The 23,926-nt window shown below is 42.1% G+C and overlaps 1 protein-coding gene across 1 annotated transcript in view; it reads right to left on the reverse strand.

Moving 5' to 3' along the window:
• LOC140895608 (sodium channel protein type 2 subunit alpha-like) overlaps positions 1–17,117 on the reverse strand; it is a 204,534-nt gene extending 187,417 nt beyond the window's left edge. Inside the window, exon 1 of the mRNA XM_073305731.1 lies at positions 16,840–17,117. The gene's annotated coding sequence lies outside the window, so the exon portion shown is untranslated. The remainder of the gene's footprint in view (positions 1–16,839) is intronic.
• Positions 17,118–23,926: the final 6,809 nt, after the last annotated feature.

Genomic DNA, 23,926 nt, shown 5'->3' on the forward strand with positions numbered 1-23,926 from the left:
TCTATATGTTTATGAAAATATGTTTATAAGTGCGGATATGATGGAATTGGAATATGCTTTATGCAAAAGGTCTCTTGTAAGGTATCATTACAAAGCTTAAAATCTACTGAGTGTGGTCATCCTATTTGTATGAACGTATCATTCGTGTATCTGAAACTAGGAATATGAAACATAACTGAGGGCCTATTGTAATTATGCAAAGCGTGGGCCATTAATGGTGGTTTGGAATCTCGATGGCTTCCATTAACCAGGACAATTGGTTGTAAATGGCTCTGTTTACTTGTAAGACTTCCTGTATATATGTGGGTCAGTGCATGGGTAATGAAGTCTCACAGGACATGTGAGCATGTCATCTGAACTGGAATCCATCTTTAACCCGGTGCTTTTCCATTTAGAAGGAGGGGTGGGAACCCAGGAGAGACAAAGGATTCCCGACTTGTGCCAAAGCTATTGAAGGGCGTGGAACAGAACAAAGTGGCTCCGGGTCATGTGGAATCCCCTGATGTTCACCTAAGATGCCTGCTGGAACTAACAAGGTCTGTACCAGAGGAAAGGATTGGTCCCAGACTAGGAAGGAGTCTAGTCTGTGAAAGAAGCTTATTGGAACATCTCTAAGGGTGAGATTTACCTGTATTCAGTTTCTTAATGTATTAGGCTTAGACTTGCATGTTTTCTTTTATTTTGCTTGGTACTTACTTTTTCTGTCTGTTATTATTTGAAACCACTTAAATCCTACTTTTTATACTTAATAAAATCACGTTTGTTTATTAATTAACCCAGAGTAAGTGATTATACCTGGGAGAGCAGACAGCTGTGCATCTCTCTCTATCAGTGTTATAGAGGGCAGACAATTTATGAGTTTATCCTGTATAAGCTTTATACAGAGTAAAACGGATTTATTTGGGGTTTGGATCCCATTGGGGGCTGGGTGTCTGGGTGCTGGAGACAGGAGCACTTGCTAAACTGTTTTCAGTTAAGTCTGCAGTTTTGGGGGTGTGGTTCAGACCCTGGATCTGTGTTGCAGCAGGCTTGCATATCTGGCTCAACAAGGCAGGGTTCTGGAAGCCCAAACTGGCAGAGAAAACAGGCTCAGAGTTCGTCTAAGCACACTAGGTGACAGTCCCAAGGGGGTGTCTGTGACTGAACCCATCACAGATGGTGATAAACTTGTTCTCCTTATCTACTGAGGACAGGACAAGTAGTAATGGGCTTAAATTGCAACAAGGAAGATTTAGGATGGACACTAGGATAAACTTCCTAACTGTCAGGGTAGTTAAGCACTGGAACAAATTACCTAGGGAGGCTGTGAAATCTCCATCATTGGAGATTTTTAAGAGCGGGTTAGACAAACACCTGTCAAGGATGGTCAAGATAATACCTGGTCCTGCCTCAGTGCAGCGGACTGATCTAGATGACCTAATGAGGTCCCTTCCAGTCCTACATTTCTATGCAAGCTACACACCTCTTCAGGATCCTATGCAGTCTCTCCACTATCCCATTTCCTTGGGGATGGTACACAGCAGATTTTAAATGCACTGTACAATATTCATCAAAAAATCTTCACTCTTCATACAAAAGGTGTCCCACCTAGGGTTGCCAGCTGTCCAGTTTTCAACCAGAAAGTCCATTTGAAAAGGGAACCTGAAGTGTCCAATCAGCAGTACTGACCAGATATTAAAAGTCCAATTATCTGCAGTAACCAGCCTCCTCCACCACCGGGAAGCGGGAGGAGTAGCTCCTGCAGCCTGGAGGAGCAGTGGAGCACTCAGCAACGGCTCTGGCGGAGAGAGGTACTGATGGCTCCCCGGTCCTGCCCCGAGCACAGCTCTCCCTGCCTCATCCTGCCCCACTCACTCCTCTACCCCTGAAGCACAGCTCTCCCTCCCCTGCCCCAGTCACCCACACACATACCCATAGGACAGCTCTCTCTCCAACATCCTGCCCCAGTCACCCCTCCACCGATAGGCGCTGAGTTTCTAATCTGCTGTGGGGTGCTCCCCACCTGCTCCACCCAGGCCCTGCCCCCACTCCACCCATTCCCCTAGGGCCCCACCCCCAACCAGCTTCTTCCCACCCCACTCCACACCCGCCCTGCCTCTTCCTGCCCCTAAGTACACTGTGCCCTCGCTCTTCCACCCCAGCGCCTCCAGGACACCACAAAACAGCTGATATGCGGCAGGCACTGGGAGGGAGGGGGAGGTGCTGATCAGCAGGGCCTGCCAACAGCGAGCAACAGTGAGCATGGGTGGGGAAGAGGAGCAAGGGGTGGGGCCTCCAGGGAATGAGGTGGAGCAAGGGGTGGGCTCTGGGGGAAAGCGGCAGAGCAAGGGGTGGGGGGACGTTCCAGCACTCAGTGTCCAGTTTTCACAAATTGGAAAGTTGACCACCCTAGTCCCACCAAGCATAACTCCCAAATATCCTTTCTGAGCCATATCCAGGACTGCTTTTCGCAATACTGCTTGGACGATCACCCGGGGTCCTCTCTATAAGATATGCCGAGTAATGCATATCTTCACTGTAAGCTCAGAACAAATTTTGTAGAATGTAGACAAACTTTTCTTAAGGACCGAGTCCATCTAGCCCGCCTGTACAGCACATATCACCTTGTACAGTTCTGTAGCTTGAAGAGTGGTGCCAGCAGTCCACCCTAAGTCAACTGGCGTATCTTTCAGTAAAAAGCAAACAGTGTAGTCTGTTTCTGTATATGGGGGTACCAACCCATCAAAATATCTCAAATGAGAACTGGCAGGTAAACTGCATCTTCCTTTGATAGGAAACCAAAGCCGTTTGAGAGGTAACACGCATATTTCTATTACCTCTGGGCATTAGCTGAGATCTAACAATGTTACGTCTCTACCTTTGCCTTATGTGTTCCTCCAAGGTTCCTTGAAATAGTACCATAAGAATAAGCAGATGGATATCTAGAAAACGAGCTATTTCTGTCTGGCAGCAGGAGGTGACAAAAATGAAGACGGTAGGAAGTCTGCCCTGGGAAGAAGCAGTGAAAATTATGGCAATTCTTCTAGTTTAGACAACAAGATTGATTCTTTATCACATTGACGGACCTGCCATAGTTTTCACTGCTTTTCCCAGGGGCTGTGGCTGATTCATGATCATAGGAGAATGATATGTCAGTCCATAAATACAAATATCTTTCTGAAGTATCTTAATTGTTCATCTACCTTGTTTAAATTTGAGGATTAACAAAATCAGTTCATGACTGAAGCTGGGAAAACATGTAATTAGTATCCACATGAAGAGATCTCTTTGTAGCATAAACAAGACTAGCAAGGAAGATGGGAGACAAGTACAACATTTCGAGAACAACTAGATGTGGAACAAAGATGTTGGTAATTAACTTATCTGATATTTAGTTTGTTGTTCAGTTACTGCCTAATACACAAGCAAAGGAAGGGAGTTGAATTTTAGATGTCTGGGGCAATCAAGAAATTATGCATTTTAATGTAATGTCAGAAAGTATGTTATTTTGGAAAAGAAACATTGAATTTTTTATATCTACAACCTACATTCAATCATAAGACGACTTTGGACTATGCATTCCTTAGTGACAATTCTAAGAGTTAAAACCTTTTGTACAATTAATGTCTGCAGAAAGCAAAGGACACATAGTACGATCAAAATTCTGTGTGGCAGTGAACCAATTTTTAAAAAAAGAAAAATAATATATACTAAGGAGGTAAATACACTAAGAACATCTGTCTTATGAAAAAAGAATGAGGCGTACTTGTGGCACCTTAGAGGCTAACAAATCTATTTTGGCATAAGCTTTCATGGGCTAAAACCCACTTCATCAAATGCATGGAGTGGAAAGTACAGTAGGAAGATATATATATACACATACACACAGAGAACATGAAAAGATGCGGGCTGCCTTACCAACTCTAACAAGACAAATCAATTACAGTGGGCTATTATCAGCAGGAGGAAAAATCACTTTTATAGTGTTAATCAGGATGTCCCATTTCAAACAGTTGACAAGAAGGTATGAGTAACAGTAGGGAGAAAAATTAGCAAGGGGAAATAGTGCCTAGAGAAGAAGAATAGAATTAGATTAAGAATAGGGCGTCTTTAACAAAAAGTTTTATACAGTAGATATCCATGTGGTAGAGTGTTTACCACATCAAACCAATGCTACTATTTAATGGTTTTTACTTCACCTAAAATACCTAAGGAGGATCACAAAATTATATTGCTTTTAAATGAGAATTAAAGTATTTACATCCAAACCATTAGTATGAACCCCCTCATTCTCATGGAGTCCCGCTGATGTTAGTATTTTCTGTAGTTCCAACAGTATAATAAACATCTGAACTGTTCTTATGCTATCAACGTCTGGATTCATTTATTTCTATTTTGCTTACCATCAGCACTAATGTCATTAGGAATGTACACAGCTCCAGAAATAGCATGGGCTAGTTAATAGCTGTAGCAGAGAACAGCAGAAGGCAGAACAGTGAACTGAGTGTAGACCCTAAGAAAATAGTGTCTATTTCTTCAGCAATGGTGAACAAACAAACCACCAAATGTTTAAAACCAGAACACTTGCCCCTTGATTCATGTGAATTAAAGGATAAACTATAAGACAGCATCCCTTTAAATGTTACGTCACACAGTGGGACATAAAATTATCTTCCACATAAAGAATAACTGGCAAGGAGACAGAAAGCACTTCAATTAGCCATCCCACCGTGGTAGAAATAATTCATTAAATAAGCACATTGGGCCAAATTCATACTTCATGTAATTCCATCATTTTCAGTGGAGTTCCACTTGGAAGAATTTGGACCCCTGTACCCTTAGGGGTGAAAATAATGAAATCAAAGGGCCTAGCTATAAGCCAAGCTCTGTAGTGTGAAGAAACTGATTTTGATTCCTTAAACCAGCCCCTCAATTTCTGAACTGCAATGTTCACATTTCTAAGTGGAAGTGGAACCTTATTTTCTGAACAGCTATGCCAGTAACAGCCCATTTAAGCAGTTGCAATGATAGTTTCTGAGAGAGTCCCTGCAGTCCTCCTTTCACCTGCTTGAGTCGCTTGGATCTCTATGCAACATGAAGTTTAAACATTTCTTTCAGGCTGTATTCCATGGGATTATACAGCACAGACACTTCTGAGTATTTTCAAACTGGTGTTCTCTTCTGAGCAGTACTATTTGTATCACATGTAACTTCTTGCTAATGTAACTCACACACCTTCTGGGTGTGGTGTTCTGCCCCATCTAGTGGCAGAGGCAGAGCGAGAGAGAGAGATTGATTATGAGTGTGCTCTACAGCCTTAGCTAACAGCCAGTTGGCTTTTAGCTCATGTGGTAGGGCTCATGCACTAAGCTCCAGAGATCCCAGGTTCAATCCCATCCTCTGACGACCAGGATCTGTTGGCGTTACACAAACTTGATCACTGTGGAGTGAAGTTCAAAGAGGAGACCAGATAGGCACTCTAAGCACTGTTAAATGTGCTGCAGGACAGTTGCAGGTGGACTATTTACACTGTTAAAGCTATTATGCCAGTGATCTATCCTCACTGGCGCTATACTGCAGGAAACTAGCATGTAAGAAGACCACACAGTCATTAGCCTTGAAAGACAACCTAATCCAAATGCTGGTGTGAATGCCTGTGCACCACTGGAAGCAACTGTGTGTGTAGATAAGAGGTGCGTAATTGTACTATGGTAACCAACTGGTGATTAGCATGTCAAATTTCTCTAGTGTAGACAAACCACAGATTAAATTTTAAAATGAACCTAAGGTGCTCATTAGGCTAACTGGTAGCTGTGTCCTACAGAGAAAGGCCACGCCAGAAAGACTTCAAACCAGCCTAAGAAAAATACCTGCCAGCATACCCACATACATTGCCCCTCCTTTATTTTATGCAGTTATACACTTCCACAGTTTGCCAAGCCTCCTGCAGCTCAATGCTGCCATGCCCACCTTAATTCATCAGTGTAAACTCATGCAAATATCCACATTGTTTGAGGCTTTACTAACACTAACCTACAAATTTGTCCTGGATGTAAAAATTATTATATCAACTCCCATAAAATCTGATAGAGCACCATAACACTTTAAGGGAAAAAAAAAACAGACAAAAGCAAGCATCAGCTCCTTATACACTCCCATACTTGGAACCAATAAATCTCTCCTGGATACTCAGCTCCTTAAAAGATAAAATTAAAATTAAAGAGCCAATAGAAACAGGATGTTATTATTTTTTAAATGGAAACAGGATGAGGAACATTATTCAGCATAAGAAACTAAAAGCATGGCACTCAAAAATGTATGAATCTTAGAGAATCAATCACCAAGATATTTTTGAGGGCACAGTGTAAACACCCCTCTCTGAAACACACGTGTGCGCACACTCCAGTGATAAAAGTCACAAAAAGGTGGTATTGCCATTAACTAAGGAATGATCATTGTGGCTAATTCATCTGCCCGTAAGTACAACTTCTACATTTCTTTAATTATTTATGATGTGCAAGGCTAATTTCAAATAATTTACTCCTCCAAGGCTGGGTATTCAGCACATTTCTTAGCCTGACAGACTGATGGTAGGTACTTAAGGCAAAGCCTTTCAAAGTCCTCCTTACTCATCACTTCCATTGGCATTACAGTTGTACTAGAAACCAAGTAATCAATTAAAACAATAGATTGGATCATCAAACGTCTAGTGGTTTGGGTTTATTTATTTTTTTAATTTTTAAAATAACACTAATTAATAAAGTCCTGAGCAAATAATGGATTTCAGTATTGCCAACCCTATGTTCAAAAATCATGAGACTGACTTAAAAATCATGGTGTCAAGTATCAGGGGGTAGCCGTGTTAGTCTGTATCCACAGAAACAACAAGGAGTCCAGTGGCACCTTAAAGACTAACAGATTTATTTGAGCATAAGCTTTCGTGAGGTGCCACCAGACTCCTTGTTGTTTTTTTAAAAATCATGAGATTTTTTTTTAAAAAAATAATAAATGTTGGATTATTATTTGCCTTCAGGATGAACTTGCCTGTCATTTTTTTAGGCTTTTCTCTGCAACCATGGGGACTATAAACTTACTTTTTGTTTCAAATGAAAGCTGTAATTCTCATTCAATATAAAGTTCCAGCAGTTGGGGCTTTAAGAAAAGCACTAAGACTCTCAAGACTCGCAATAAAATCATAAGAGTTGGGAAACTGGGATTTCCTTTATAGCAGTATCTCTTTTGTACATATCTGGATTTTCATATTTTCTAGAACTGTGACTCAGAATGAAATTGTTAGATACATTACTATTTATTATCTTCTTATAGTACTAGTTCAGACTGATGTGACTTTTATAATCTACCTACTTTAGGAAGCTGTCAAAGCAATTCCTTTGAAATGCATTAAGAGACGAAGACCTATTTTACCTCTTGCCTTGTTGGTAATTGAATAGAACAGTTATTGTATTCTGCTTTGATACAAGATTGAAGTCCTTGGAAAGCACGTGCTTGAAGTGATTGGAATTAGAAGGGTATTCTATTATTGTTTGTGTGATTAAAACTGTGATTAATCACAATTTTTTATCCAATTAATTTGTTTTGCATTAATTGCTTGAACTAACTGCGATTGACAGCCCCACTAGAAATGTTTTCATTTCTGCAATTTGAAGCTTGTAGTAATCAATCAACCTCCAAGCTCTAACACTTCAGTTCTTTAACACCATATCTAGGTGGCCCTTTGCTATATTTCATAAAAATAGATAACGAGTTGCATGCAGTCTCCTAACTGAAAAATTGTGTCTAAAAGAAACTGAAAACACAACAATTTTTCTGCTAAAATATAACAATGTATGAACTTCACAAATATGATGTCTGTCTACTCAGTGCAGCAACAAACATTTTCAGAGCATTCCTTTTCAATGTCTAACAGTAACAACACTAGAGAGAGAAGGAAAGAACACTGCTTGACTACAGTGACAAAACAAGAAAGCAATAAGAAGGGAAGAAAATATATACCTCAAGAGACTGGGCAAAGGAAGGAAAGAAAAAAAATAAAGTAATAATGGATACTTTGTACTCCAGACAAATCATGTTTCATCTTTCTGAAATTAATTTGTTATGTTAAATCATTATGTTTGGTTAATCAACAAAATCATCTTCTCTATATCACAGAAACCACAAAATAGCTCTTGGTCTTTCTAAAGCTTCATTAAACATGATGGATTCTCATCCTATAGAGAAGACCAGCATTTTTTATTAAACAAACAAGGAAACAAACAAACAAAAGAGTCCAGAATGTTAGCTGGAAAAAGGTGCTACAGATTTAGAGTGAGATTGAGGGGATCATCTTCAAATGTCATTATGGATGCGCTGTTGCAGCTCCATAGTTAAGACTGAGTTGAGTTTTTACACTTAACAAAAGGGTCTAAACTCTTCTCTATGTATAAAAAAATACAACAGAGTCTCCCAAAAATCACATAACTTACTCTTTGAGTATTGAATGACTCTTCTGGGAATTTTCAATTAAATCCATTACCTTTTCAGTTAACATTAATTAAAATGGGTCTTTTATGAAATTTGCAATTCAGCATAGGACTTATGTCCCAAGTCAACTTAGAAATGATGTAACACAGACTCCTCAAGCTTTCCATCTAGTTAAATCTTTGAAATCTCATGCATAAACTGCACTGGAAGAAATTATGTTGTAATTAAACTACATTATTTACAACTGTTGTATCCAATTATTATGGTTATACAGACAGGGCCAGAACAACAGCTCACCTAAGTGGAGTCATTATGCCATAAGCAGTAACTCCTCCAATCATGACCTTTGTTCTATAGCTAATTTCCATGTCAGTTCTTTGGCTGAAATGAGTCATTGGTATGAGGAAGACTAACAGAGCCCCTATTCCAAATACAGCCCTTTTCCCTCCCCAGACACATGCACATCCCTGCTTCATACTGTCCACCCCATCCCACCACACATGCCCATGATTTTCCTGTCATTCTCTCACCCTCCTCACATGTGGTCAGTTTTCCCTTCCTTTGGCTCCTCACAGTGAGGGATTCTGTTGTTAAGGCAGCTCAGGTATACAGTGAAGGGGCTGCGTGGGTGCAGGGGGAGAGTGGGAAGATGAGGGATGGGTAGTGGGAAGCAGGTATATATATGGGCCTGAAGGAAAGCAGGGATGTGTTAGAGAGACCACTTATTTGAAAACAGGGTGGTGGCTGGAGTTAGGATAGGAGAAGAAGGGGAGCAAAGGAGACCAGTCCCTCAATGCCAATATCTCTACCTTTAAAGGTTGTGGTCCTGCCCCAGCTCCCCCTGGCAGTGCTGCCTTTGTACAGAATGGAGCTGAGGCAACAGTGCCATCAGGAGCCTTTCAAGTACTGATGCCTTGGCACAGAGAGAGTGGGCACAGCGCAAGTCTCCTCAACATAGGATCCACCTGCATATAATCCTCCTCCTTCCCACTACCCTCAACATTACCACTGCCTCCCTACATCACAGAACCCTCTTTCCTCTCCACCTCCATCTTCCCAGTTACCCCCCTCTCTAGACCCTCCACAGCCCCACTCACTACCTCTTGCCCCCTGCTATCCAGTTGGCCTCCAAGGTTGCATAGATAATATTCACTTTTTAAAATATTGGTTATCAAATTGTTAGTTTTCTTTCAACTATGACCATCATATTGCACAGTTTCATATCATGGAAGTTTACTTGGTATATATTTGCCTTTTTTTTAAATTACAACATAAAAAATAAGTTATCCCAGATCACTAAACCAATAAATCAATGGCAAATTAAGAGGCAGATTCACCAGTACCTTCTATGCTGCTCTAGAGATGCAAAGCAGCTGTTAACCACTTACTGCTCAGGAGGTTCCGGCTACTTTTCCTGGCTGCTGAATGTACTCATGAATCTGGCCCTGAAAGTTAATTAACCCCTGCCCCCGCCCCCAAAAACCCCCTTAAGGTTGATACTACATAACTTCAAATCACCAGACATACCACACAATCTGATCTTGATAAATTGAAGAATTTGTCTGATGCCAATAATCTGAAATTCGGTAATGACAAGCGCAAAGTATTACACTTAGGAAGAAAAAAAATCAAATGCACAAATACAAAATGGCGAATAAACTAGCTAGGCAGCTGTACTGCAGAAAAGGATCTGGAAGGCATAGTGGATCACAAACTGAATGAGAGTCAACAATACAATGCTGAGGCAAAAAAGGCAAATATTCTGGGAAGTATTAACAAGACAATCATATTTAAGACACAGGAAGTAACTGTTCTGCTCTACCTGCCACTGGTGGGGTCTCAGCTGGCATACAGTTCCAGTTTTGGGCACCACACTTTGAGAAAGATGTGGACTAATTAAAGAGTTCAGAAGAGAGCATCAAAAAGGATAAGAGGTTTAGAAAAGATGACTTATCAGGAAAGCTTGTAAAAAATTGGGCATGTTTAATCTAGAGAAGGAGGGACATAAAAATCTTCAAATGTATTGTTATGAAAAGGATGGGGCTCAATTGCTCTCCATGTCCACCAAGAGCAGGACAAGAAGCAATTAGCTTAGTTTGCAGCAAGGGAGATTTACGTTAGATATCAGAAAACTTTCTAACTATAAGCATAGTTAAGCACTGAAACAGGTTGTCTAGAGAGGTTACGGAATCTCTATCTTTGGAGGTTTGTAAGAACAGGTTACATAAATGTTCATCTACATATACTTAATCTTGACTCAGCACAGGGAATGGAATAGATTACCTCCTCAGCTCCCTTCTTGACCTATGTTTCTTTGATTGTATGGTAGCCTTCTTTGAGTTACTAGTTTAGTGCTTTTATGATTTTTTTAATAATTAATAAAATCCAAGGAAATTCCAGATAAAATCTATGTTAAACTGGAGATGAGTTTAGATCAATAGCATGGGATACAACTCAGAGGATGTTATAAATATCCCCAAAGAAGCACTATAAAACACAGGAAATTCAGAGTTACATTTAAACTTACAAGTAATCCTAAACTGATTAGAAAATGCACAGTTAAGACACCCCAAACAACATTAACTTTGTCCTGTACCAGTGTAATGCATTTACTATACAACCATGATTTATACAGTGTTTGTGGTTCCAAATTAGTTTAAACTGATTTTTAAATTACAGGTTTTTTAAAATATTTTCCGGGTGTCACTACAGTGAAGAGGAATGGGTACAGGTTACATTAGGTATAGTAAATTGGATGTTTGCCAGGACAGAGCCAACTAGTGGCTAAAAGAATGGAGGTTCAATCAAGCCTTTGCTATGAATCCAGAGTAATGGGCAATCTGTTTTTGCACTGTACCAGGAATAACCCAGGCAGGAAGACTGTGACTCAGTTACATCTCCCTCCTCGCTCTTCTGCTGCTCTGGGGAGGGAGAAAACAGCACCGGATCTACAGCCCACACAGTGTAAGCTGGCCAGCACATGGAACGGTAAAGTCAATCATCAACCCATTCTGCCTTCTCCTTCCCATCTGTGCAAGGATGAGGACAGAATAGCTCTGTAGAGTCTACTTCCCCTCCCCCCATATCCTATGCTGTTCCTGTGCTTGCCAGGCTAATATTTGTCCCAGAGTTTAGAACCTGTATGCCAGCACAGTTCAAGGTTCATGATATCACTGACATACACAGAACAATCTCTTTAAAAAATAAATCCAGCTGTGAACTGAGTTCTCTCTGTCTCTGCTGGCTTTTACACTTGGACACTCTTGTTCGTAGGAAAATCACCACAAACTAATCAGTTAATAAAGACTTACATGAAGAGTAACAACATCCAGTATGCGTCAAAGTGAGACTCCCTATATTTACCAAAAGGGGGACTGCAGAAGACTTTCTTTTGTGTTGTTTTATTTGGGCTGGTGTCCTCCCTCCAGAGCAAGAGTAGAAAATGTGATGGGGAGGTTTTAAACGTTAAACTTTGCTAGAGATCTAGCCAGAAGTATAACCAAAGTAACTGCACCAAAATTAGGTGAGTTGACTTGGAGTTCCATTCCAACTTCTATTTCTCCCCAATACACAGCAGTGATCACAGCTACATACAAATGAATATACTTTTTCTTTTAAGGTTTTATCTTGATCTCTATTACTTTTGTTTCCTTGTTCTCTATTGCACTTCTGTAGAGGGTTTCTTCCAAGATTAAGGAAGTTGCTCAAACTGAGTCATCAAATGGCCTGTGAAAATGCACAAAACACGAAGTTCCAAAATTTGGGAAAACACGTTTGATTTTATGTATTATCAGTAAGTGAATGGTGGTGGAGGAGTTCCAGGAAGATACAACCCTATCAACAGAAGAGAAAGTTTCTACATACTACTATGCCAAACTGCCTCAATTATGAGCCACAGGAAAGAAAAAAAAAGAGGACTTCAACCTCTACACCCAAATTTTAATCTCTCTATCGACAGTGATTACAATTGTGGTTATTTGTGATATGTGAATCCTTGTCCTGCACAATTGGACCAAGTCTACCAACATGTTTCAGAAGGTAACAAGGAGTCCTCTTTCACCTAAACTGCGTTTACTCTCACTTAACACAGCTTTTAAAAAAATTAATTGAAATTATATAGGTCCTGACTCTGCAAACACTTATGCATGTGCTGAATTTTACATACATAAGTAGGCCTAATGGCAAAAAGATACTCTCATAAAGTCTCAAGGGACTACTCACATGTGTAAAGTTAAATACCTGTGTAAGTGTTTGCAGGATTGGGGCCATGGGTGGTAAGCTTCCTTGGAAGTGGAGTAAGGGGCAATCTTCTGTGTCTTACAGTATCAAGCTTATTATCAGTGCTTGAATAATGGAAGAACAAATTCACAAAAATGAACAAAGCAGTATGCAAATACAGGGAGCAGCTTTTACTAAACATTACCAAGGCGGCTTTTCTCTGTAGCCCATAGAGCTTGATTAGGGGTATTTTATTTAGACCTCCATCTTGTATGATATTTAGCTTAAGTAGTTATCATAAGACTTTGAGGCCTATGAACCTTAGCGTAAGTGTGTTACACAACAGTGACCCTGAGTTACTAGGGAGTTAGGAATATTTTGTCTAGGGGATTTTTGTAAAAAACAATACTGGGTAACTGCAGGAATATGAACTGGTACCAGTTTGCGGATATTTTAGCATAGGAACAGCCACAGATGCATAACCGCAAACTTGCTTTGGCAACAATGTGATATATGAGATAATGAGTTGAGATCATTAATATACCAACCTACACGATAAGGACACCCCAACATTATTAGGGTGAGGAAGTTAGTTATGGACAAAGGAGTCCGGGTGTTTATATGAATATTCATCGTAGTCGTGAGGCCCTGTAACAGGCCAAACCACCACATAAGCTTTGAGATCTTAACCGTCGGATTTGTTTAACATACCAGAGGCAGGGTAGGACCCTCATGGAACACTGCCTGTCTCCCATTACTAGGTCTCCATTAGAAAGCTGAGAGTATACATAAGGAATGGTGCAGGTCACCATTACTACCTTAATACTGCACTATACCTATGCCTTCATTTGGGTTGAAACGTGTGTGTTTTTATCAATTAAGCTAATAAAAGTTTTACTAAAGCTTTGCTTTGCCCTCAGTGTGAATGTCGTCATTGCTGTGCACATTGAGATACCAAACCAAATACTGAACTTAATTCTGCTGTACAGTAACTTCTCACTTAATGTTGTAGTTATGTTCCTGAAAAATGCAACCTTAAGTGAAACGATGTTAAACTAATCCAATTTTCCCAAAAGATTTAATGTAAATGCAGCGGTTAGGTTTTTTTCCCCAAGGAAATTTTTTGGGGGCAGACAAACAGCATTATATACTGTAAAGTACTGTGGTTGGGAAGTGCCATAGCTCACCCCACACAGGCACAGCCTGCTGCAGGCAAGAACACTAGGAAGCACCTTTGCAGCAGCAGTGACAGCTTACCCGGAGAAGAACAGGCGCCGACTTTGCTGGGGGATGTTCCAGGCCCACCTCTTCCCGTCCCCACTCCACTCCAGGCCCACCTCTTCCCGTCCCCACTCCACCTCCTCTCTGGAGCATGCTGCATCCCCGCACCTTCCTCGCCCCCAGAAAGTCCTAAGCGCCGCCAAACAGCTGTGGACTTCTGGGAAGGAGGGGGAGGAGCGGAGACGCAGCGCTTCCCCGTTCTTCCCCGCCGCCAAACAGCTGTTTGGCAGCACTTAGGACTTTCTGGGAGGGAGAGGGAGGAGTGGAGACACAGCTCTTCCCTGCTCCTCCCCCTCCCTCCCAGAAAGTCCTAAGCACTGCCAAACAGCTGTTCAGTGGTGGGGGAAGCACTGGGAGAGAGGAGGAGGAGGCAGAGAAGAGGAACTTGTGCAATGCTGCCTTGTAAGGGACGTTATAAAGGAGCATTGCACAACTTTAAACAAACATGTTCCCTAACTGAGCAGCGACATAACTTTGAAACAACGTTAAGCGGGAGGACATTAAGTGAGGAGTTACTGTACCTGATTCTGGGACTGGAACCTTTTAAACCCTCAGAAATTTTAATCTGTGACTAACTGGAAAACCTTACAATTCAATATAATCAATAATCGATAACCACTCAACAAATCAGTCAACACTTCCGTCCTTTACAAAGGGCAGTGACAACTTAAATATATTTTAAAACAAAACAAATGTCCTTGCCACTGTTCCTAACATTTTAGATTATCAAAACTGAAAGTTTTAAAAATCCATTGTACCGTTTGCTACCCGTGTTGTCTATTTACTTTTTGCATTTCCCTCAGCTTGTACATATGAAAATCAGTGCCGTCCATTTCACTGTCTGGTTCAGCCCTGAAAGATTTCAGCTGCAAACACTGAAGAGAAGTATTTGATCTTTTAAAAGCCTTTTGTTGTTGTATTTTTAAGACATTCATTGACACATTTCTATTGGTCTTAGCTTTAGAAAAAGCTTGTTTTTACAAAATCTACATTTTGGCACAAGTTTTAGCTGTTTAATTTTCCTTTAAGGGGAAAATTAATAGAAACTTTAGGGGGGAAAAATTACAGGAACAAAGAAAAAAGACGACGAATGTATGTGCGAGTTTGTCCTCCTGGAGACTTATGTACAGGAGCATTCCAGAGGCTGGGGATGGGTAAAGATGGCTTTAAATCATCTTTGCACCAGCAGAGTGGGTGAGGCCAATATGACCTGCAGCAAAACTTGAAACAGCCTGTACATACCTCAGGCTTCCCAGAATATCTATACTGATATATGCTACAGAATTCTCTTTCTCACCCCGACACACCTTTTCAGCTAGGGATTCTGAGGAGGCCTCTTGAAGCACTTCTATTGCCCAACTGCACTGGCACAGTGACATCTAGAATTTGAAGCAGGGTGGAAAATCCCTTCACCAAAATTTAAACAAAAGAAGCCAAAGATGAATACTTTGGGGAAATTATCCAACTCTTGTTTTTGACAGAAAAGAACAAGAAAAATATTTTATTGGACTTTAATGACCAGAAACGAATGCGTTTCAGGTTTATCTCCAACCAACTTCTTTAGCTAATAGAAGATAACCCAACTTTTATTCTATTAATCTGGGACTGGAAAAGTCAGCTTTACCTTTCTTACTTGTGAAGAGTGACTGAGGAAGCAGGAAAGAGAAAAACACCAAGATAGTACAGTGATGGGCACCTTATATGGTAAATGCATATTATCATAGTAATTCATTTTATAAAGTACTAAGACCTTTATCATTACCTCATGGGCATATTATCTATAATATTTTTACTCTAACAAGAAAGCTTTGGGTAAAATAATCCTTATAGTCATACTTAGTTTCCCTATTTGGTTTTCTCCTTCCCACTCCAATTAAAAATCCTATCTTACAATCATTCCATCTCAAGTGACATATTTTAATGGGAAGAAATATAATGTAGATAGTCCTTAAACTAAAGGGAAAAAACTAGTTTTGAACCTGTGTGTATGAAAAAATATGCAATGAAACATGTTTTGCTTATGAAAGGCTTTCCAAGGGATGGCTTCTCATAAATCAGTTGTGCTTTCATGTTATGTCTGTTCACAATGGCTCTTGTCTATCTCCTAGGGATATTATGATTGTTTGCACAAACTAAACATGTTTGTTTCTTATTTGTGCAGAAATCATCAACAAACAAACCTAGGTACAAAACTCAAACCTGTTGAATTCCACAGGATAGGGCAGAAAATAAACTTTTGAGACTGAGCTAGAAAGTGAACCTGGCACAATAAGGGTAATTCACAGGAGAGCTACTCCTGCAACTCCTTAGCAAAGAAGGCCACGGAAGACCATATCCTCTCCTTTTTCCCATCATTTGCTCAGATATTTCTCTGTCATTTCTCTCCACATGCTTTGGCTCTTCCAATAAACACGGACACTACAGGGTAGCAATCAAGAGGAACCTGAAGGGGAGAATTCTCCACCTACATCTCATCCCAGTTCCCTCTCCAGAGTTGCAAACTATCATTTGACAACAACTCCTCCGGAACACTTTTGAGAGCAACCTAGGGGCATTTCGGGCGAGGGAAATAACTGTAGGGGGCCGTTGAGGCGCTGGGGCTGGGAGAAACTGATGTGATATGGGGCAGGGGGAAAACATCCTCGAACCTTTATGCGTGCAGAGAGCAGCCAGACACTACGGTGATGGGCGCTACTACAGACACGAAAATGAAGGAATACGAAAAGAATACAGTGCGCGTGTTTGTTGCTAGCCTCAGCCGCCCCTGGCGTGCGAAGCCAAGCGAGGAAGATGCTGGAGCTCTCTCTCGGCAAACGCGAGGGGTGGCTGAGCGCTAATTCCCGACCACCCCCCAAAACAGCAAGAGGGAAAAGCACTTACTTGCGCCCATGCCCAGGAACTGGTTTCAGACTGAAGCGCAGCTGCCGCCGCCCTCTCCCGGCTGCTGGTTCCTCTTCCCCGTTTTCTCTGAGCCCCCTCTGCCTCCCTCCGGCGCTGCCGCGAGCAGGGGCTGCCAGCCCTCGCCACAGGCGACAGAGCGGGCTCCAGTGAATGAAAATAACCGCGCCCGTCTCAGCAGCACCAGCTGCGCCCCCTGGCTCCCCACGTGAGCCGCGGCCTCGCCCGAGCGCCAGGCTGGGCTAGTGCCCAGGGGCGAGGCGTCACCGACTGCGCTGCGGGCGGAGGCAGGCGCGGGAACCGGGCCGCCGCCCCAGCGCCAAGGGGGCAGCAGCAACAGGCAGGAGCAGTTTGTGCCGCGACACCGGCACCCCTCGCTCCTCGGGCACGCGGGTCCGATTGCAAGAGCGGGGTGGGGGGGCACTTGCACTGCACGGGGGGCTCTCCGGGAACAGGAGGCTGCGGAGGTCAGGAGGGGGAGTCGGCGAGGCACGCCGAGGAGGGGGAGGAGAGTTTGCAAAGAAGGGGTGGCGGCAGGTTGGCGAGAGCAGCTTTCCTGGGAGGCAGGAGTCCAGCGCTCCAGCCCGCTGCGTGAGGCGGAGAGTCCGCAGGCGGGGTGCCCCCGGGGGCGGGGGTGGATGGCTACAAGGAGCGCTCAGGGCGCATGGCGGCGGGCTGCGCGGCACCTGTGGGCAGCACCCGGGGGCATCCACAGGCTGTACTTGAAGCGAGTGCTGCGGGAGACTGGCTGGGAATTCCCCCTCCTGGCTGTGTAATTGCCCCAATGGCTTTTGCTGAGCCTGCCCGCCGTGGTAGAGCTGGTACTCGGGAGTGAGCAGCGGAGGACGCGGGTGGGGCACGTTGGAAAGGGGAGATGCATATGGCGTGGAAAGGCCAGAACGGGTCTGGGGAGCTGGCGAAAGGCGCATCTGCCTGGAGCTGAGGGCGAGGACGGTGCAGGCTGCACCGGAGAGAACAGGGAGCTCAGGCTGCACCGGGCGGGGGAGAAATGTGGGTGCCACGCCAGGGAATTCAGGGGGCCAAAGAGAGTGAGGGCAAAAAAAGCCGCTAGTGCCCCACCCCTCACACCGCTGGGGGATGGGGATGTCTGGCCCTGAGAGGGTGCACTTGCCGCAGGAGGAGCTGCGATTCGGGAGCCGCCCTTTGCTGGGCGTTGGCTACTCATGCAGCAAAGCCCGGCCGGGCGGGTTCCACTCTTGAGCAGACCAACCGCCTTGGAGGTGATGGTGGCGGCTGCTGCTCTGTTTGCAGCTGATCTCTGTGAGGAGGAGGGAGTTGCTAGGACTTTTGGGGGTGCGGGGGAGAGGTAGGACTAGAAATGGACAAGCAAAGACGGTAGAGTTCTGGCTTTGTCTCCCTAGAATGCTGGGGAGGGAGGGGATGGTGTAAGGGAAGCCTAGTGACAGGGAAGGAGGCGTTAAAGACACTAGAGGTCAAGCAGGAGGTGGAGACAGTGTTCAAGGGTATAGAGGGCAGCCAGAGAGAAATCGGCTCCATCTAAAACCTAGCGAAAAATCTAATCAGAGGACAAAACGGGATTTAAAAAGATAGCAGATGTACTCAATGTTACAAGTATCGAGCTGGTTTCGTGGTTTATACGGTACCTCACTTAACGTTGTAGTTATGTTCCTGAAAAATGTGACTTTAAGCAAAATGATGTGAAGCGAATCCAATTTCCCCATAAGAATTAATGTAAATGGGGGGGGGGTTAGGTTCTAGGGGTTTTGTTTTTTTTGGCCAGATAAAAGGCATTATATACATTTTAAATAATTTTAAACAAGCAATTTAATACAGGTATTAAACAGGCTGCCAGCCCCCCATCAGCTGCCGTACGTGCCCCCCCCCAGCACCTCCTGCGGATCAGTGCCTTCTCCCTGCTCCCCCCTCCCCCTGCCTGTGGCAATTAGCTGGTTTGCGGGGTTCAGGAGGGAAGGGGGAGGCTTTACACTGCATCCTCGCTCGTCCCCCCAGCCTCCTGAATGCCACAAACCTGCTGATTGTCCCCAGTAGGAGGCGGGGGAGGGAGGCTGCGCGCTGCGTCCTCGCTCCTTCCCCCAGCCTCCTGAAGGCCGCAAGACAGCTGATTGCCACGGGCAGGAGGTGGGGGGAGCAGGGGGAAGCCACTGATCTGCAGGGTGGTGGGAGGCTGCCAGCCATGGACAAAGCAGGTGGCCAAACATTATAGGGGAGCATTACACAACTTCAGACAAGCATGTTCTGTAATGGAGCAGGGATGTAAGATCGAAACAACATTAAGCAAGAGGGGAGTACTGTACAACTAAAGAATCTGTGTTATTGCTAGAGAAAATTATGCACCTGTCCCCAGCAAGTGACTTGCCAAAAGTGACTTAATAAAACCAAACGATTCTTTTCTCCTATCCCAACTCTGTACGTCTTCCCCCCACACACACACCTGTTATTAGCCCCACTTACATGTGTTAACATTTTCATTTCTTAATACCCATATTCTTGTTTTCACATCCAGTTTTTAAAAGTATAAAAATATGTATTCTATTTATTTTTCTAGGTTGGTCTCTTCAGTTTAGCTGTTTTTGAGTTAGAAGGTGAAATATTTTTTATACAGTCTTTACCCCAGCAAGGGGTAAAAAGTGCCATTCTTGGGAGCAACTTCCTTTGCACACTTTTCATGCCCATCAAACTCTAAAATGGTTTAACTTTCCAAGCTGAAACCTCAAGTAGCTAGTAATTCAGGCCCTAATCCAGCAGAGTATTTAGGAATGTGCCTAACAGTGAGCATGTGAGTGGTCCCCTGAGTTAAAATTACTCATCAGCCTAAGTGCTTTACAGAATAAAGGCATCACTGTGAACTCGTCTCCAGCTCAATTTAATAGCATTATTTAAAAACGTAAGCATTGTAAAATTCAGTTTTTTGCATGTGCAGAACAAAATTTCAACTAAGTTTACAGTTACAGGACTACAGTGTAGTATAAACACATTAAGTCCCATAGACATTATCTGCTGCGGTTTCACACTAATGTAGCATATACTTTCTGCTGTGCAACTGGGAAACTTCCAAGTATTATAAATCAGGAACAAAGTTGTAATTTTTTTTCTGAAGAAGCAGATAAATTAAAAGAAAACAATTTGTTAGAAGCCACTTTCATCTGAAAAGATTTTACACACTATTACTACAAATAACACCTAAAGTTACTACACTAGCAAGGTAATAGGAAAAGATCATTTCTTCTTTTAGTTTTACTTTGTACATTTGGCTGTACTTCATGTATAATCATTTTCATGTTATGCAGTCAGTCTCCCTGATAGACCAATGAGATAAAGATCAATGAGCCAGGATAGATCAGGAGAAAGCAGGTAGATAACACATGATATATAGAGAGATTTACAATTCAGTATAAAAATATATTTTGATAAGATATATAAATGGACATGCCAGTGCACACTGGGCAGAACAATGGTCACACACACACACCCCCTCGGGTAATACTGCAGCTGCACTAGCATGGAGCCTTTAGTTTCTCCACTGCAGAACCCTACTTACAGAGGTTCTGTGAGGGAGCTGCAGAACTGGTGGTGTTGGCTTTGTGCCTCTGATGGATGCTCCAGGATCTGCAGAACTAACTGCTAATTCCACTGCAGCAAATAGCCTTCCCTGCCCACAATGGATGAGCCTAGGGGACATTCTGTAAGGAATACCTCACAGTTTTCCTCTCGCCAATTTTTCCTTTAAAAAAATGCAGTGTGGCCCGCAAGCACTTAAACAAAACAAACAAACAAAAAACCCTCCGTTTGTTTAGTGGAAGAGAATATAAACAAGATGAAAGTGTGTAAGGATAAATATTGTTTGAATATCGGGAAAATGTTCCCAATAGGGAGGCTTCTTAGACTTTGGAACAGTCTATTTAGAGTATTGGCTAAAGCACATCATGAGAGTAATTTAGATCTTATCAAGAATATACTGTAGAAAACAATCCTGCATTGGTGGAGGGATTGATGAAGTTACCTAATAGGTCTTTTCCATCTCTACTTTCTATTGGCTATATAGAGCCAGATTAAGGCAATCTGAGGTCCCAAGGTACATCATAAAATTGGGCCTATGGGGGCCACACCCCTCAACAGAGAAGCAGTGGAATGGGGACCAATTCTCCCTCCAGGGTGGCTGTAGAGGGACTCTGTAGTGCTACCCCAGCAGATGGCTTGAAGCAGCTTGGGTTAATGGACTAGGCCCATTGCACTCTTTTCCTCCTACCTTACACACGGAGTCCTCTGCCAGGGAACGGTTTGTGTCACCCTCTGCATCCCTGAGCACTGGGTCTTAGAGTAAACATAGAGCTAAATTGGGCATCTCAGAGCTTTTGTTTCAGGCTTTCTACAGACTCAGGCAGATATCACTGCTTTGGTTACTCAGGTTTTTAGGCTTTTCTTTGCAAAGGTGATGACTAGAAACTTACTTTTTTTAAAAAATAGAAGCTGATATTCTAATGTAATCACATGACTACAGCAGTTGGGTGCCTGGGCAGAGGCCTATAGTGCCTCTGTCTTAATCCAGGCCTGAGGCTATATGCTCCTCATTGTATACATTGATAGAGACCTTTACTACATTTACTTACATGTTCTACCCTTCTGTTCTCTGAAATATCCTGATGAGAAGGTTTTAGGTCAATGTCCACAAGAAAACCCATAGGAAAGTGGCTCACACTGAGTTCCGGGGGCTGAACCCCCACATAGTTTGCAGTTGCTTATGTGGAAATAACGCATGTTTGGGATGTACTGCTCCTATAATTCTGAGAAAATTTTTTCCACTCCTGCATATATGTACCTTGAAATTACTTGACGGCTTGTCCTGGCACTATAAAGGAGATTACTGCGCAATATATTAACATGTCTGACCATGACTATTTCACTTTGATATTAGCTCCACCAACTCTTAGAAGTATTATTGTAAAAAATCCAATAAGAGCAGTGTATGAGTCCAGGAAAACCACCCATGCTGCCTTATCCTCCAGTAAATTTTTGGCAGTTACACATTACTGACATACATCATCTAGTAAGTTGAACAAGAACAGATAAACATCTACTGAATACATACAAATATTTTGTTTACATATATATTTTATACAGGCTTACTGCCAAAGCATCTGGAGTGATGTACAACAGAATAAAAAATGTAAATAAAAATATTAGCATCCCAAAATGCAAACACACACAAAAGCAAGGGGTTATTTTTAAAAATGTGGTGGGTGGGAAGGGATTGGAAAATAAAATAGTAAAAATAGAGGCAGCACCAGTCATTCTTTTGGAGGGGAGGGAGGGAAGGGAAATATTGAAAATACTTCCTTATAACTGGGAGCTACTATCTAAAGCAGATTTCAAAGTGGTGTGTACAGCCTTCCACACCTAAAGAATGATTTAAATAATAGGACCTAACAGCTTAAAGTATACCTTCACTTTCTTCAGATGTAGTCTCCTTCTTTTTGCTTAGTAGTGTGTATTGTTATTATAGTTTTCATTATTAATATCATGTCTTGGCACTCTGTGTTTTACCAGTTGTTTGACTAGAGCTCTAGGACCACATGCAAATTGTACAAAATATGGTGTATTTCAGCTTTCTTCATTTAACATAAGGAATTGCACTCTGCAGAAACTGGCTTCTTGATCACAACCATCTTCCCATGGATTTAAAAAACCCGCATTGTATGCTGAGACCAGTAGTCCCTACAGAGTATACCTCTGTAGGTGTAGAATTCTCTTTAGGTATAGAATTCTGAATTTCTTTAACTGTAGAATTCTGTTGCCATAATTTGGCTACCCTCGACTACATAAACAAGAGTGCTATTGAGAAGCTTCTCTTAGCCCTAAAAGGCCAGATTGCGATATTTCGCATCAAGAGAAAGCCTTACAATTCCTACCTTTATAAAAAATGGCCATTACCTTTCATCATTTGTAATCATGAAGACGATACAGCAGCCTTTCTTGCAAGTGGAAGTGAGACTGCCCCTCAGATGCCCCATCTCTTTTCCTTCTACACCTTATCTCTGGCTAATCTCACCTACAAACACAAATTTAACTGCTGTCTCTGTGTGGATGATTCACAGATCTATCTCCCTGCTCCAGACCTGTCTCCTGTCTAAACTAAACTGGAGGAATGCAGTTTTCAGTATGCATTTAAGGTTGAATTTTCAACCTGGAAAAAAAAATCACACAACTTGGGAGTACTCCTACAAATTAAATCTATATGTTTATCAGAAGAGACCAAAAGCATAATTTTTTTAAAACATCAGGACTCATAAACCAGTCTCATGATTTTTTTCAGTTCAGAAATCTTTGAACTCTTCAGATTGACAGTACTGATAGCATATATGCTTGCTTAGCAAGTGTTTTTGTGTTCAGCTCTGTGGTATCTCAGAACCCAATGCCATGATTGTGAATTATGTTTGTTTTAGGGCATAATACAATAACATACTTCAGTTGCTAGAAAGTATACTTTTACTTGTAAATAAGTCTCTAGACTTTAGCAGCATTCAGAAGATCAGGAAACTATCTACCTAGATCTAGTATTTGGCACATGCGGTAGCACAGTTGCTGGTTAATTTTAGTGGAGGATCCTCTGAGATTTTCAAAGCCGTGCACTCTCTTTTCTAATTGGATAAATGTGGTTTAAAATTGTTTTGGGAAAAGAATTGTGGTAATGGGTCAACGAAGCAATGACAACGAATGAGATCAACAAATTCACATTGGGCAAAACAGTAATAAGTTTTCCGGTTAAATGAGACAGATCATCATATTTATAATGTTTAAGATAATGGTGATTAGATATTTGGGTAATGATGATAGTTCTTTAAAAAGTATTGAGCATCATATGATGCACTGACTTTTCTCTACTATAGAAAAAGTTATTATATCTTAACTTTGTTTGCCATCATAGTAGACTGGATGGAAGTTCGTTTTCATAGTTGGGTAGTTACTATTAGTCAGCCCTACAAACTATTTCTACATAGTAGAAAATAATTCTGTGCAATGGCTTGCTTTTTTATATATCTGTGTCTTTTATCACACACACAAATATAAA

The sequence above is a fragment of the Lepidochelys kempii genome, chromosome 11 (assembly GCF_965140265.1).
Source record: "Lepidochelys kempii isolate rLepKem1 chromosome 11, rLepKem1.hap2, whole genome shotgun sequence".
Classification (NCBI taxonomy): domain Eukaryota; kingdom Metazoa; phylum Chordata; order Testudines; family Cheloniidae; genus Lepidochelys; species Lepidochelys kempii.